Genomic DNA, 16,047 nt, shown 5'->3' on the forward strand with positions numbered 1-16,047 from the left:
GGACGGAGATGCTGACGCGACGGCAGGGTGTCAGTGACGTGGCCCAGACGTGGAGATGACGCAGGCCCGGCAAAACAGGTGGTAAGTGAAACAGCGGTAATGGTTTTCTCGGACTACTTATAATATGGCGACGGTTTTGTCAGAGCCTGACCCGAGAAACTGAGAGGGAGACGCGTGGCCGAGGACTGACGTAACCCTTCGTCATTTTCTCGGGTGCTAAACGTCAGTCGTCGGGCCCAACCCGATATTCATAATAGCCGTCCGATCACAAGTGCCCGATCGGACGGTTGACGGGTTGATGAATTGATCGGATGATACGGACGCGGGGAAGGATTAAAATAACATATTTTTTGGAGTTTGCGCTCGGCGGAAAAACTCAGGGATATGGTGTTTTGCAATGATTTTCAATGTATTTTGGAACAAAAATAACACACCGCCGATACTTTGGATAATTTGAAAAAAGTGGGTTTTTGGGTTTTATTTACAAATGAAGCGGGTTATAGGAAAAAAGGCCTTTTTCAAGGTTTTCTTAGGCAACAAAGGGTTTAAATGGGTGAAATGGGTTCACAAAAGAAGGGAGGGGGCAATGCTTAGGTTTATCAAATGGGACCAGATGTCATTTGATCCCTGACAAAGTACATATGGCTATAATGCCAAGGGAAGGGATATTTATACCATGTTTTGGGGTTTATACACTATGGTGTTATAATACTAAGGAAAGGGTAAGATAGGGGATTTATATAATAGGATTAGTGGTTAATATGGATGAAATGGGTGGATGAGGGGAAATGCCACTAAGTTTATTTGAAAATCACTTAGTTTAGGGAGTAGATCAAAATGAAAAGAATTTTACATAGGAAATGTGGCCTTTAAACGGGCAAGAACCACCATGAAACCATAAACTCTTCCATGAATCCCAACTGATGAGGGGATGTTAGTAATAAATGGGAAAAGGGAAAGAAGGGAGGTTAGACATGCTTCTTTGCTTTGCTGCCATCTGATGGAGAAGAACACCTTCTCAGTTCATTGATTTTGCTTTGTGAACATAGGCCAACATACATTCAATTGTAATGAATGACACTTCTGCAACCCCATCTGCCTACCCATCTACTTGCCTAGCATTTTTTGTTTCTTCTTGGAGGGTGCACTTTGACTTGCAGACCCTTTGTGTGCCTTTTCTTTTCCTTTGGCTTTTTCCTTTGACTTCCTATCTAGTACTTCCCTTATTCCTTCCAAGGCCCCATATTAAGCAGTTGGGAACCTTAATTCTCTACCTAGCTACTTGTCTGCCAAGATTAAACAGTTTGGACAGACTTCTTTCTCTATTCTACAACAGAAAATTGAAACATGACATGATCCAGGTTAGGCTATTGGATCATCCATCAAAATTTGAGTAAACATGGAACTTTGTACACACCTTGTTTTCTTGGAAATATGGGATCTTTGTACCATCAAAGTAGAGCATATTTGGCTCTTGAATTTGCCAATCATGAAATATGAAACCTATTGGTATAGGTATCCAACAGTGGCTCCACATGGGGATGGTTTTTCTTCTTGAAAGACCAAGAACAACAGGTCAGAATGCCTTGACTCTTTGACTTTTCTTTAGCAAAACTTGGAGTCTTTTCTTCTTTTGAAACCTCAAGAACTGTCATCTTTGCAGATCTTGCTGAACTAAAGCCCTTTTTCTTCTGCAATATCCTTGAAACTAAGTTATTCACATGCTGAAAAAAAAAAAACACTATGCACAGTAAATTATGTACAAGGGAACAGCCATGCTATTTTTATGGAAGGTAGTCAAAATAGTGCTTCAACATCCTGCCATTCACAGGACCTTCATCCAGATCAGTTTCATCAAGATTCTTAAGAAAGTAAGTGTTGTTTCCTTGTACTGCTTGGATGATAAATGGTCCTCTCCAAAGGGAATCAAATTTTCCATGCTTACCTTTATCTTCCCTTCTTGAATCCCACTTGAGGACCTTGTCCCCCATGTTGAAATCTTCAGCCTTTGTTCTTCTGTCAAAAGCTTTCTTCAGCTTCTCTTGTAGGATTTGCACTCTGTTATAAACTTGATCTCTAGTTTGCTGCAGACATATAATTTGATTCACCCTCCTTTGCATATCATTTGGTTCAGCTTGGCTTTCTTGAAGAAGTTTCATAACAGGAACCCCTAGTGAGGAAGGAAATTTGGCTTCCAATCCATAGACTAACTCATATGGGCTGACCCCAATGGATCTCTTGGTTGTTAGCCTATCTGCCCATAAGGCATTCACTAGTTTCTTATGCCAATTCTTCTTGTTTTCTTCTAGCACTTTCTTTATAATGTTCACCAGGCTTTTGTTTGATGATTCAGCTAGTCCATTCCCTTGAGGGTAGTAAGCAGTGGAGTGGCCCAAAGTAATCTGAAATTTGTGGCAGAAGTTGACCATCTTCTTGGATCTAAAAGCAGCAGCATTGTCTGTTATTATCTTGTTGGGGCAGCCAAATCTAGACAGTATGTTATTCTCCAAGAACTGAATAATTGTTGAATCATTTGCCTGTCTACATGGGATGGCCTCAACCCATTTGGTAAAGTAGTCTGTAGCTGTCAGGATCCATCTATGCTGGCCTGAAGATGAGGGATGAATTTCTCCAATGAAATCCAAGCCCCATTGCTGAAAAGGTCTTTCTGTTGCAATAGGCCTCAAGGGAAGTGGCAGCAACTTTCTTTTTCCCTCAAATATTTGACACTTATGGCATGAGGTAGTAAAGTTCTTAACATCAGAGAACAAAGTGGGCCAATAGTAACCAGCCCTCAATATTTTGTCCACAGTGGACTTCCAATACAAGTGTCCACCACAGTCACCTGCATGAAATTCTTCCTTGATCTTGTTAGTTTCATTTTCAATCAAACAGTTTAGTAAGATGCCCTCATGGTTTTTCCAAAAAAAATTGCCATTTATAACACAGAATCTTGAAGCTTTCATTTTTACAAACCTACATTTAGTTCTGGACAGTCCTGGGGGAGCACACAGGTTTTGTAACACATAACAGATATCAGAATACCAGGGGGATTGTTCAAAGGCTACATTGATCTTTGGAGTCGCCAGCTCCGGTTCACTGTCCAGTTGATTGATGTCCAAGGCTTGGAAATTTGTTTCAGACATTAATTTGGCCAAGCCCTGCCCTTTTATCAGTTTTGTAGGTTTTATTTCAATGTAAAATTCCAAAATGTTGGCAATCCATTTTCCCCTTCTACCTTCCAAGTTCTCTTGAGTAAGTATGTCCTTCACAATTGGGCTTGGTACATAGGCTATGACATGGGAGTATAGGATGTAGATCCTAAAGTCTTTAATAGCCTTGACTAAGGCATATGCTTGCTTTTCCATGATCTGGTATTTCAGGGGTGCATCCCTAAGAGCTTTACTAAAGAAAGCAATGGGTTTCTCATTTCCTTGGTCATCTTTCTGTAATAAAACAGCAGCAATTATGTGTTGGGAGGCAAAGGAAAATATAATGAATTCCCTATCAAATTGTGGATTTGTTAGAACTGGGGTTTGGGTAAGGGCCACCTTTATCCCTTCAAATGCTTGACTTGCTTCTACCGACCATTTCACTTTTGAATCCTTTTTAAGCATGTTGTTAAGTAACCTACTTAATTCGGCTAGATTTGGGATAAATCTCCTTAGGAAGTTGATTTTTCCCAAAAAGGCCTGTAGTTCTTTCACATTTCTTGGATGAGGCATTTGTAAGATGGCTTGGATTCTGTCTGGATCAATCCTAATACCATCCTTTGAGATAATGTGACCCAACAACTTACCTTCCTCCAATCCAAACAGGTATTTCTTGGGATTTAATGAAATTCCATACTTTCTACAAGTTATGAATATTTGCCTCAGATGTTTCAAATGTTCTTGGTCAGATTTGGAAAAAGGTGTGAGGTCATCTAGGTATATGACAAGGAAGTCATGAATTTCTTTGGCAAAAGCAATATCCATTGCTCTTTGGAATGTGGCCCCTGCATTTTTCAACCCAAAAGGCATTTTAACATATTTGAAGGTTCCCCATGGGGTTGTAAACGCTGTTTTGTCCTAGTCATCAGGGTGAACTAAGATCTGGTTAAAACCTAAGAATCCATCAAGTAGAGAAATTCTTGAGGCCCCCACTACTCTTTGCAAGATGTGATCCATTTTGGGTAAGGGGTAATTATCTTTCAGGGATACTTGATTTAAGTTCCTTAGATCAACACAAAGCCTTATTTCACCAGTTTTCTTTCTTGTAGGGACTAAGTTTGAAATCCAATCAGAGAATCTGATTGGTGCTATGATGCCTGCTTTAAACATTTTCTGTACTTCTTGTTTCATTGCTGGGAGAAGAATAGGATTGATTCTCCTAAGTTTTTGTTTAAAGGGTTTTTGATCTGGCTTGAGAGGGATGGTGTGTTGAATTACAGAGGTGTCATAGGATTTTAAATCCTCATAACTCCAGGCAAAGACATCCCGGAACTCCTTAAACAAGTCAATATATTTAGGCTTTTGATCAGGGGGTAAGGAAGCAGATAATTTGATGATCTTGGGTTTTTCCACAGTCCCAATGTTACACTCTTCTATGGCAGTGTTGATGGGCTGCATTTTTGGCTTGCTGGGAACATCATTGGAGTCAAAAATGTCTTCCAATGGAGCTAAGCCAGTGGGAAGAAAATTATCCTTTAATTGTATAACTTCAGCTTCATCATCAGCTGTCTCTTCACAGTCAATTTGTTGAATTTCTATTATGTTGTCTTTGTTGAAAATTGTGGGATTTAGCATTTGGTTAGCTGTTTTCGGTGATATTTCTTTATTGTCCTTTTCATACTGTATTTGTGATTGACTTTCTCTATCAAGTATTTGTGATTGACTTGCTCTATCATTGTCAATACTTAGTCCTAAAAATTCTTGCTGCAAAGTCAAGAAATTGTTTATTTGCATGTCATCATCAAACACTTGCCAATCCTTAACATTGTTTGGGACAGATGGTCTGTGTTTTATCTCAGCTGTAAAGCAGTGGTGGGGCTCAAAAGGTAGCTTGCAGGTACTTGCAAATGTGGCCAAGCTATGAGCATGAAGGTTCTGAGTCCTAGGAATTTTGGTAATCTGAAATTCAGTAAATGAATTTAATAATTCAGCAGCAGCAGACCTATAGGACCTCAGTCTTTTGTCATTGGTGAAAAAATTACCCTTGACTTGTTGGATAACTAGGTCTGAATCTCCTAGGATTGAAACTTTTATAGCTTGCAGGGACTTTACTAACTTGAGACCTAGTAAAAGAGCCTCATATTCAGCCATGTTGTTAGTGCATCTGAAGTTCAATCTATAAGCTCTGTCCTCTGCATGACTGTTTTGCTTATTATGTATCCAGATTCCAGCTCCTGTCCCTAACTTGTTGACCGACCCATCAAACTCCATGAACCATAAGATATGCTACTCTAGGGGAGATTTAATAACTTCTATATGGTCTGGGATTGTGAGTTGAAGTTCTGGTTTTTCATTTGGTTCATCTTTTAGGACAGTCTCATCACTTGTTTGGATCAGCTTTACCTCTAGGACAGCAGTATCTTGTTCACTACAGCCCTATTCTTGTTTTTGTGTCTTGGTTTCATCATTATTTTCTAGACCTGAATTATCATTAAAGAGAATGTATGAATCTATATCAGAGTGGACAGCATATATTGGAAAGTTTTGGGGTTTCTCTTCACTGCTGACCATATATTTCATAAGGGATTCTCTATATAGTCTCTTGGGTTGACCAAAGACTGTGATTGTGGCATATGACATGTCTAACTGTAAGGAACCTTGGAGTTTAGCCCCCCATGATCTTGATAACAGCATTCCATATTTGGGTGGGATGTCAGCAACTACAACATCCATTAGGATTGTTTTGTTTGGGTATTGGACAAGGGATACACACAAGTCTTTTATCAAGCCTAAACATTTGACTTGGCTGGAGTCAAATGAGAATAGGTCCTTATATGGTCTTGTAATGTCTAGATTCAGCCTCTCCATCACTGATTTAGGCATAAGGTTATGAGAAGCACCTGAATCAAACATTGCATTGTGTAGTATCTTGTCATGCACATGTAAACTAACATAGAAAGGTAGGATCCCTGTGACTACTGTTTTTCCATCAACCTCTGGACCAAACAGCAATTCTGGGGTGTCATCCAACACATTGACATTATCTTTGCTCTGAGTGAGTTGAAGGGATTTCTTGATCTGTTGTTTATAAATGTCATGTTTGGCTAATTCTGAGAGAGGAATAGCCACTTTCAGTTTGCAAATTTCAGCATCCAAGTCAAAAGGTTTTTCAGTTTGAAACTTAGTGTTGTGGGCAGCAACCTTTTCTTTGTTCCCTGAGTTTTCTTCTTGATCCTTGTCTTGATCTTGGGACTTATGTTTGTCATTCATCTTTTGAGGATGATCAGTTGGTTTAGGCTGCAAACAAGGTGCAGCCAGTGGCTCATGTGTTGAGGGAATTGTTTCAGTAATTTCTTCAACAGTTACCTCTTTTGTGAGTGGGTCATTTGTGTTGATTGGTTCTGTGACTATGGCTTCTTTAGGCTGCAGCCTGTCCTTTGGTTTCTCAGGCTGTGTTATATTTACAGTTCTGCTCCTTAATTTGTACTGTTTATGAACTTCATAAACAGTTGTGTCATAGCCTTGTTTGAAGTCAAATGACTCACCTAATTTGTTTTGGAATTGTGGAATATCATCATCTTTATGATCTTCTTGACTTAGGAAGACTTGATGCCCATCATTCAAACCCATTAGGTTGATGTGGGTGTCATCTTCTTGCTCATTTGAAGTAGATGTTTCAGCATAGTTCTCTTGAAATGGAGGTCTGATTTCTGGATCAGCATTGGCCTTGCCAACATTTGGGTTTGGATTTCTCCTAAAGTTTGGATTTTTGATAGTGTTGTTTTGTGGTGCTTCCCATGATGCTTTTCTCTCAACTGATTCCACCCTATCACCCAACCTTTTCATGCCATTAATTATTGCATCAAGTTTTTGATCAAAAGTTGTGGGTTCTTCTTTGTATATGCTTCTCTTTTCTAACCTTGCCCTGTTTCTTTTGGCAATCAGGTTTGCTTCCACTGTGACAGCAACCTTCTGGGCCTCTTCAAGGGTTTCGGGTGCTCTTTCCTTCAATTGATATGCCATGTCAGGATCAAATCCATCAGGGAATTTGTACAAGGCCAAATCAGGGGGAGGTCTCAGGTTTTGTGGTATTGCATTGTACACATTGTTGAATCTAGCACAATACTCTAGAACGGTCTCTTGAGGACCTCTTGATTGTATCATATTCACCAAGTATGTGCAGGGGATCTTTATTCTTCTCCCATCTATTAGTAAATGCTTGATAAAGCTCATCAGGGGTTGTGATAGTGTTTGCAGCAATTGACCTGAACCAGGTTCTAACATCACCTGTCAGGCTTTGGACAAAAATTCTCATCCTCACACTGTCATCATCTATTTCATAGTTTTCAAAGTGATCTTGCATCCTCTTAGCATGTTGGATGGAAGAGTAAGGGCCAGTGGAGTCAAAGTAAGTGATTTTGGTTTGGTAATCCTGAGGTAAGGCTGCAGGGTTAGCAGGTAACTGTAAGGGTGCATATCTGTTAGCCATATTTACAGGGTTGAGAGGATTAACAGGGGCAACTGGGACAAAAGGAACGATGGGTACCACAGGGGTAACAGGTAAAGATGCACCAAGATTATTGGTCAAGGTAATATGTGCAGTGGATGAAGATGTGAGAGGAGGGCTTTGAGATGTGGATGGTGAACTAGGGGAACTGGGGGTAGACCGGAAAAGGACTTTGCATGGAGTGGAGATGAGGCTGGGATGATCTGAATCTGAGGTTAAATCAGCAGGCTGCTCCTGCCTTTGCTGCCTCCTAATGTTTCTAGGGATGGTATTTGGATTATCAACAATGATGGGTGGATTAGGGTCAGGATTTGCCCTAGTGTGCCGTGGATTTCTCTTAGGAGCCAGCTTCTAACTGTTTTTAGGATTTTATAGGAAATTTTTATATCTACAAGGACTGGATGAAGATTTTGAAATGGCTATATATATTTCAAAGCTGAGATCAAGATTCACTGAAAAAGCTCTTCCCTAAAGCTGTCAATGTGACACAGAAACAGTTTTGAAGGCCTCCTGACTGATTTCAGGCTTGATTTGTAGCTTTCAGAGATGTATAGAAATTGGAAAATCCTAAAAAGTCCCTAGCAGAGTCGCCATTTATGTTAACACCCAGGTTGTTCCCTTTGACTCTAAGGGAATACGGCTGGGGTAACCACTAACCAATCTTTGGATTACAGTGTCTAGCCAAACTGTAATCAGAGAGGGCTCTCTCTTTATAATTTGTCTCTGCTCTGTGGAGATTTTAGGCTAGTTATGAAGTGAGGGGTTCAGTTTTATGATTTGGTTGAAGAATATCTTTCTGTACTTGAAGTGTAGAATCTGCAGTTGAGTTTATTTCATTGGGCAATGGAGTCTGTGACTACAAATGTTTAGAAATCTTGAGGTGATTTACTGGGATTACAGGGCCGTTTAAACACTTCATATAACAAGGTTAGATTATGATGGTGACATGTGAACAACCAGTGAAAAGCATTTAAGAATTTTTCACTAAGCTGGGTGTGGGAAAGAGATAGATGCCTCAGGAGCAAATTTGAATTCCTGAAATATTTATCGCATAGTGAGAGATATAGCTTGAAAGTGTAGCAATTAAGAATTACACCTTATTTACTCTATTTGGAAGAAAACGTTTATAATAGCTTAGATTGAGTTCAGGGTAATCTGTGATTAAATCCTGGAACTATTCTTTTGCTTTGCCATTAAGTGTAAAACTCACAAACATGAAAGAAAGATGAAAAATATTGAAAACATATAACACAGAGTTTTAAAGAAGACTTATTGTGCTATGAAACATGCAGGAATCCTGTAACATTCAGCCAGCCACCACAGTACATCAAGGAACACAGAGCTTTAGAAATTCCGTCCACCTTTTGTATTATTTCTCTGAGAGTTGTACAGCAACAAAATATAGAAATGAAATCAATCAACCCCCTTGCAAACTCATGCGAAGGGGGACTTTATAGAAATGTTTCATACAAAATATCTCAGGCATTGAGTCATCTAAGAGAGAAAATATCTTCATTACTTCGCACAGATAAGTAGATAGGAAGTTATTACAACTTTGAATATAGCATAACTGCTCTTTAAGTTTGTCAGGAGATATTTTGACCTTTGGAGGTCACTAAGTTGGTTGGAACGCTTTGCTTTAATGCTGGAAAATGTGTCTTTACGACTGTCGTGCTGTAGTTTTCGGCCTTGCCACCTGTGACTGTGCTTGCTGTTGTGGTGACCGAATAGCTTTGCTGAGTTGGCTCAGCCTTCATGCCTTTCCTTTGTATGCTGATCTACCAAAATTTTCCCTGTGTATGATCACTTATAAATTTGCAAAAACTTGACATTACAGGTTCTGGCTTGATAATATTAGCTGTATCAATCTATTCTAGACTTCCTGTGTGGGCAATTGGTGCTTCACAATTGCCTCTATGGTTTCATCTGCTTCTGTATATTTATAGAAATTTGGAGGCACATTGAACAGATGATTGATTTCGTTCATGATGAAGAACAGGTTTTCCACCCTGTTGTAGAGAGTCTGCCCTGATGTTGGCCCTGATTCTGCTGAAGTGCTGGGCTGTTCTGCAACATGACTTGCAGCAAAGGCATTGACCCTTTTAGCATAATTTTCATGGGTAAGCAGTCTTCCCACACTGCTTAGTAGGCTGGGGAGGCCTCTGTTTTGTAATACCTGAAACTTGTCCATGAACCTGTTGATTTCGGTCTGCATATCTTGGCTTCTCCTTTCTAATGTTCCAATCAGGTTTCTTAATGTCAGGACCCTTTTAATTATTGAGATTGTCTCAGTCCTGTTAGCAATTCCCATGGTGGTCAGTTGAAAGCTTGTCCTGTGATTTAATATGTTGATCATCCTATTGGCAGCATCGGGCATGTTGCCAAGGCTTGCTCTTGCTCTCTGTATCTCCCTATTTGCCTTTGTAATGAGCCCTGACTGCTCATCTATGGTCTCAATGAAATGCCACTGATCAGTAATAGACTGGCCAATGTTGGCCCATAAGACTGTTTTCAGCTCAGCTGTCACTTTGTCAAGTGTGAGCTCCTTTTCTAGCTCAGATATTCTCTTCTTGAGAGCTTTTATCTCTCTTTCCTTCTCAGCCACATTCTGCTTGCTTTTATCATATCTTTCATTTACCTTAGCCAGAGATTCTTTGGCTTGATTAAGCTCTAACATTTGAGCTTCCAGGACTTGAATCTCCTTTTGAAGCTTCTGCATATCCAGACTATGAGTCTGCTCTGTTGTTGGTGCAGCTGTTGATGTAGTTGGTGCTGTTGTTTCTGTTTGTTGAGGAGGAGGAGCAGTAGTTGTAGCAGCTTCCTCAAGGTTGATTACTTCAGGAGGAGGCTGGGAGGTTTGACCTTCTTCTCTTTGTTTCAAGGCTGCCTGTAATGCTGCCTTTGCAGCCTCTGATTCTCCCAGCTTTTCTTGAGTTTGGATTAGCTGATTGTACAGAGATACCAACAAGGTTGTGGCCTCTTGATCATGTCTTTGCTGGGCAACATCATCTATTTGAGGGTGAATTGTGGCTGGGAGTTTGATCTTTCTCCTCAAAGCTGCCATGTCTGCATCCCTCAACTTTAATATCTCTTGTATGCCCTTGATATCTTTGGGATCATGCCCAATCTCTATGATGATGTCTTCTAAGGACCTAATTCTGTTGTCCTTTGCTTGAGAGGATGCTTTCTCTAACTCAAGCTGAGCAGCGATGTTGTTAAGGCTATTCTCTAGCCTATAGTTATCAAATGTTTTGTCTGCCAAGGAGGCATACACCATCTCACCCGTTTGTTTATGCAGTTCTATTTTGTCCATTGGGTGGATGTCCTTGGCCATGACCTCAAGGTTGGTCCTCAAGTAGTCAGAGGCAGATTGGGGCTGCAATGCTGTTGGCATAAAATGACTCATGATCATTTTGCCTTCCTACACATCAAATGTAGACATGAGTCTTTGTTGATTGGTGGGAGCCATTTTCAACAAATGGTTGTACAGTTGTATCTTGATGGGCTCACTCCTCCTCTTGATGTCGATGAACTGCTGTTTAATGCTGAGTTCACCTTCTCTTTGCTGACCTGAGGAACTCACTTCTCCTCCCATTGTTCTGTCCTGTTCCTGTTGAAAGGAACTCGCTGATGCTTCCCTGCTGGGTGGGACCATGCCAAAAGACTGCCCCAATGGCATTTCTTCCTCTGAGAAGGGATTGATTCTCTGTCTTTTCTCCCCATGAGTTGTTGATGTTGTAAGGAGAGTTTCTCTGTCCCTTTTTCTGCTTGTATCCTCCTTTTGTGGAGTTTGGAGGATTGATGCCTCAGCTGAAGTTTCTTGCCTTGGAGGCACAGTCTGTTCAGTGGATTTAGGGGCTTCCACTGTTTGCTCTTGCTGGACAGGCTGCTCCTGTCTTTGGTCTTCTTGCTGTTGGTGTTGTGATTGTTGCTGCACTTCCTGCTGCATCATTTCTTCTTGTTGTTGCACCAGTGTTTCCATTTTCTCCTCAGTCATGGGAGGTGGCTGTTCCATCTGCTTTTCTTTGCCTTTGCTGGATGTCTCTATGGTTTTCATGGCAGCTTTCTGATGCGTTGTTGAGGATGAGGCAGCTGCTCCAAGTTGCCTTCGATATGAGAGGGGAACCTGTCCACAAGTTTCCAAGTCAGCTTCTTTTTGAATATTTCTAGCCTCTCTTTCTAGCAGCTCTTCACTAGTAATTTCCTCTTCTAGGGTGCCCTTTTTCCAGCTCAATGCATTGCCATACAGCTCAACCTCGGGCAGTCTCATATGTGCATAGGTACCCAATTTGTATTTTATCCTCCTGAGGGAAACAAAATGATTGGGGTCATAGGGTATCCATTCAAAACTAGTTTGCAGTTTGAGGCCCTCTAGGATACTATCTGCCTCTTTCCATCCCTCCTCTCTTTTGTTATATAGGAAAGGGCCCAGCTGGCTCCTTACCTTCAACTGCACCTTCTTGTTCTTGCTTTGGAAGTGGTGACAGTCAGCATTTCCAAATTGCCTGAAATATTCTAGGGAAAAACGTCTCATAGGGACATACCTTGGCAGCCTATAAGGCTTCAACTCACAGCCATATACTCTGATTACTGTGTGGTGTTGGTAAAAGTACCAATTACCAATGCTGTAGGATTTGGAGAGATGGAGAATTCTCCTCATGTCATCAGTCAACCTTGGAGGAGGAACACCACATAATAATGTCATAGCTGGATGAATGAACAAGTCTATGAATTCACAGTATGTGTATGGTGATACAGAGGTGCTATGAAAAACTGAGGTCCAAAACACAACTGACCTTGGATTCCCCTGGGCATTAACTTTCTTCAAGGGAATGAGGAAGCTGTCTGGTTGATAAAACAAGAATAGATGGTAAATGTATGAAGTGTATCTGAACAATCTTTCTCTTTGCAGATTCATTAGCTGGTCATGGATCTTATCTGCAATATATGTGGCATAGTCATAATGTACAGCTGGAGGCTTTCCAGGAGAGAATATAGACAGCATTGCCATTATACTATCATCCACATCCTCAACTCCCCTGAACCCTAGGACATAGCTGATCAAGTCCACCAGCATTCTGCCCAATTCATTCAAGTATGGATATCCAATAGGAGGAGTTCTGATGGTTTCAGAGCTTGGTTGTATGAACAACTGATTGATTTTGATGATCAGGTCATTTGACAACTTAGTCCCCTTCTTTATCAAGTTCTGCATGGAGAGGGGGGTCAATGATTTTGCAGTGTGGAAATGCAGCATCTCATTTATGCTCTCTGAGGTGATATGGAACAGAATTGAGCCTGTGGGGCTGAGAACAGCTCTTTGGCATGGATCATAGCACTCCTGGCATTTGTGGATCAATTCTGGCAAAGGATTGACCTGAGGGAGGTTGTAGATGGGCAAATTTGAGTCCCAAATCCCTAGGATATCAGCTCCACTAAGGTGTTGGGCTTTCAACTCATTTAGCATCTGAATATTATATTTAGAGCCTAATGGGAAGCAGTCTAACATCTGATAATCCACATCTCCCAGAGCTTTCCATTCTATCTCCCTTTGAGGGGCATTGAGAGGCTTGATGTTCAGTGCAATTGGAGTTTCCATGGCTACTGAAACTTTTGAACTGCAGGTGCACTGTTTGAAGTAAGCAGTACAACACAAGGGTGTTTCCTTACAGTGGAAGTGTGAATTTTAAGGACCAGAGGGTGAGTGAGACAGTTGCAGCAATTGAAATACTGCTTAAAGGACTGACCAAACAGTAGCAGGACTGAGCAAAGTGTTTTCTGTGGTGAATTTGGTCAGTTAAGGTTCCTAGTTCACGACTGCGTGAACTAGCTGTGAATCTCAACTCAATTTGTCAAATGCGGCCCTGCAGGAGTTTAATGGCTTCACTGGCTGGATATAAGTGCAGGTCACAGTGTGTTTAACGGTGAAAACAGAGTTTTAAAGTCTGTTAACAGTTTATTTGCGGAATTATGGATAAAACCAGGTTTATGGGATGATTTTGAAGAATACCTGGTGAATTCGTCGGCAAGAGTTGCGAATGCAGGTGCAATGGAGGCTCTGGCGGTCTCGGAATCGACTTTAGCAGGCTGGTGCTAGTTTGGACGTGAGCAACATGCAGAAATAGTAGTAGTGTCTTTTGCCAAAAATGGGAAAAACGCGAGATATTGGCCTAAAAATGGATTTTTGGCAATATTGGCGCGTTTTTTGGGATGACGTCAGCATGACGTCATTGGGTGGGGTCAGAGTCGGATGACGTCAGCATGACGTCACTGGTGAGGTGGCACACTGTGATTGGTCCACGGGGAAATGAGGTGGCAGACATATCAGCGCGAGGGCGGACGGAGATGCTGACGCGACGGCAGGGTGTCAGTGACGTGGCCCAGACGTGGAGATGACGCAGGCTCGGCAAAACAGGTGGTAAGTGAAACAGCGGTAATGGTTTTCTCGGACCGCTTATAATACGGCGACGGTTTTGTCAGAGCCTGACCCGAGAAACTGAGAGGGCGACGCATGGCCGAGGACTGACGTAACCCTTCGTCATTTTCTCGGGTGCTAACGTCGGTCATCGGGCCCAACCCGATATTCATAATAGTCGTCCGATCAAAAGTGCCTGATCGGACGGTTGACGGGTTGGTGAATTGATCGGATGATACGGACGCGGGGAAGGATTAAAATAACATATTTTTTGGAGTTTACGCTCGGCGGAAAAACTCAGGACTATGGTTTTTTGCAATGATTTTCAATGTATTTTGGAACAAAAATAACACACCGCCAATACTTTGGATAATTTGAAAAAAGTGGGTTTTTGGGTTTTATTTACAAATGAAGCGGGTTATAGGAAAAAAGGCCTTTTTCAAGGTTTTCTTAGGCAACAAAGGGTTTAAATGGGTGAAATGGGTTCACAAAAGAAGGGAGGGGGCAATGCTTAGGTTTATCAATGTGACCAGATGTCATTTGATCCCTGACAGAGTACATATGGCTATAATGCCAAGGGAAGGGATATTTATACCATGTTTGGGGTTTATACACCATGGTGTTATAATACTAGGGAAAGGGTAAGATAGGGGATTTATATAATAGAATTAGTGGTTAATATGGATGAAATGGGTGGATGAGGGGAAATACCACTAAGTTTATTTGAAAATCACTTAGTTTAGGGAGTAGATCAAAATGAAAAGAATTTTACATAGGAAATGTGGCCTTTAAACGGGCAAGAACCACCATGAAACCATAAACTCTTCCATGAATCCCAACTGATGAGGGGATGTTAGTAATAAATGGGAAAAGGGAAAGAAGGGAGGTTAGACATGATTCTTTGCTTTGCTGCCATCTGATGGAGAAGAACACCTTCTCAGTTCATTGATTTTGCTTTGTGAACATAGGCCAACACACATTCAATTGTAATGAATGACACTTCTGCAACCCCATCTGCCTACCCATCTACTTGCCTAGCATTTTTTGTTTCTTCTTGGAGGGTGCACTTAGACTTGCAGACCCTTTGTGTGCCTTTTCTTTTCCTTTGGCTTTTTCCTTTGACTTCCTATCTAGTACTGCCCTTATTCCTTCCAAGGCCCCAGATTAAGCAGTTGGGAACCTTAATTCTCTACCTAGCTACTTGTCTGCCAAGATTAAACAGTTTGGTCAGACTTCTTTCTCTATTCTACAACAGAAAATTGAAACATGACATGATCCAGGTTAGGCTATTGGATCATCCATCAAAATTTGAGTAAACATGGAACTATGTACACACCTTGTTTTCTTGGAAATATGGGATCTTTGTACCATCAAAGCAGAGCATATTTGGCTCTTGAATTTGCCAATCATGAAATATGAAACCTATTGGTATAGGTATCCAACAGGCTCTACAGGAGCATTATCGCATTCTACAAGAGCGGGAACACCGTCTATAGGAGCCTTTCTACAAGAAGGCCAGAGAGTAACTCTGCAGAGGAAAAATTCGGAATTTTTGCCAAATTCGAGCTTGAAAAGAGGTAGGCTCAAAAACCCACTCTGCCTGTGATATATCTACATAAGGTGGTGGGATTAGAAGCAAAGTACTAGGTTGAGAAAGAAAGGAAAAGGGAGCACAAAAGTTTGCCTGTGTTTTTCAGTCTCTCCATTTTCTTCTCGGCACTAAAAGTCCGTCTTTTTTTTCCTTCCCCGTATTCTCCTATAAAGAAGCGGTGCAACCATAGAAAATCAAGCCTGTGAAAAAGTGTGAATTTGCAGTTGGAAGCCTGTTTATCTTGTGAGAAAGAAGAAAAGCATTGTTTTATATACTCTCTATTTTGTCAAAATATTGATTTCCTCAAAAAAGAAAAAACCCGAGGAGTAAATTCAGGTTGAGAACAGGGTTTGAAGGGAGGGAAAATTGCAAATCGTTGTTG

This window comes from Pinus tabuliformis, chromosome 4_2 (genome assembly GCF_031772625.1).
Source record: "Pinus tabuliformis cultivar Carrire ecotype Pingquan chromosome 4_2, CPIR1, whole genome shotgun sequence".
NCBI lineage: Eukaryota > Viridiplantae > Streptophyta > Pinopsida > Pinales > Pinaceae > Pinus > Pinus tabuliformis.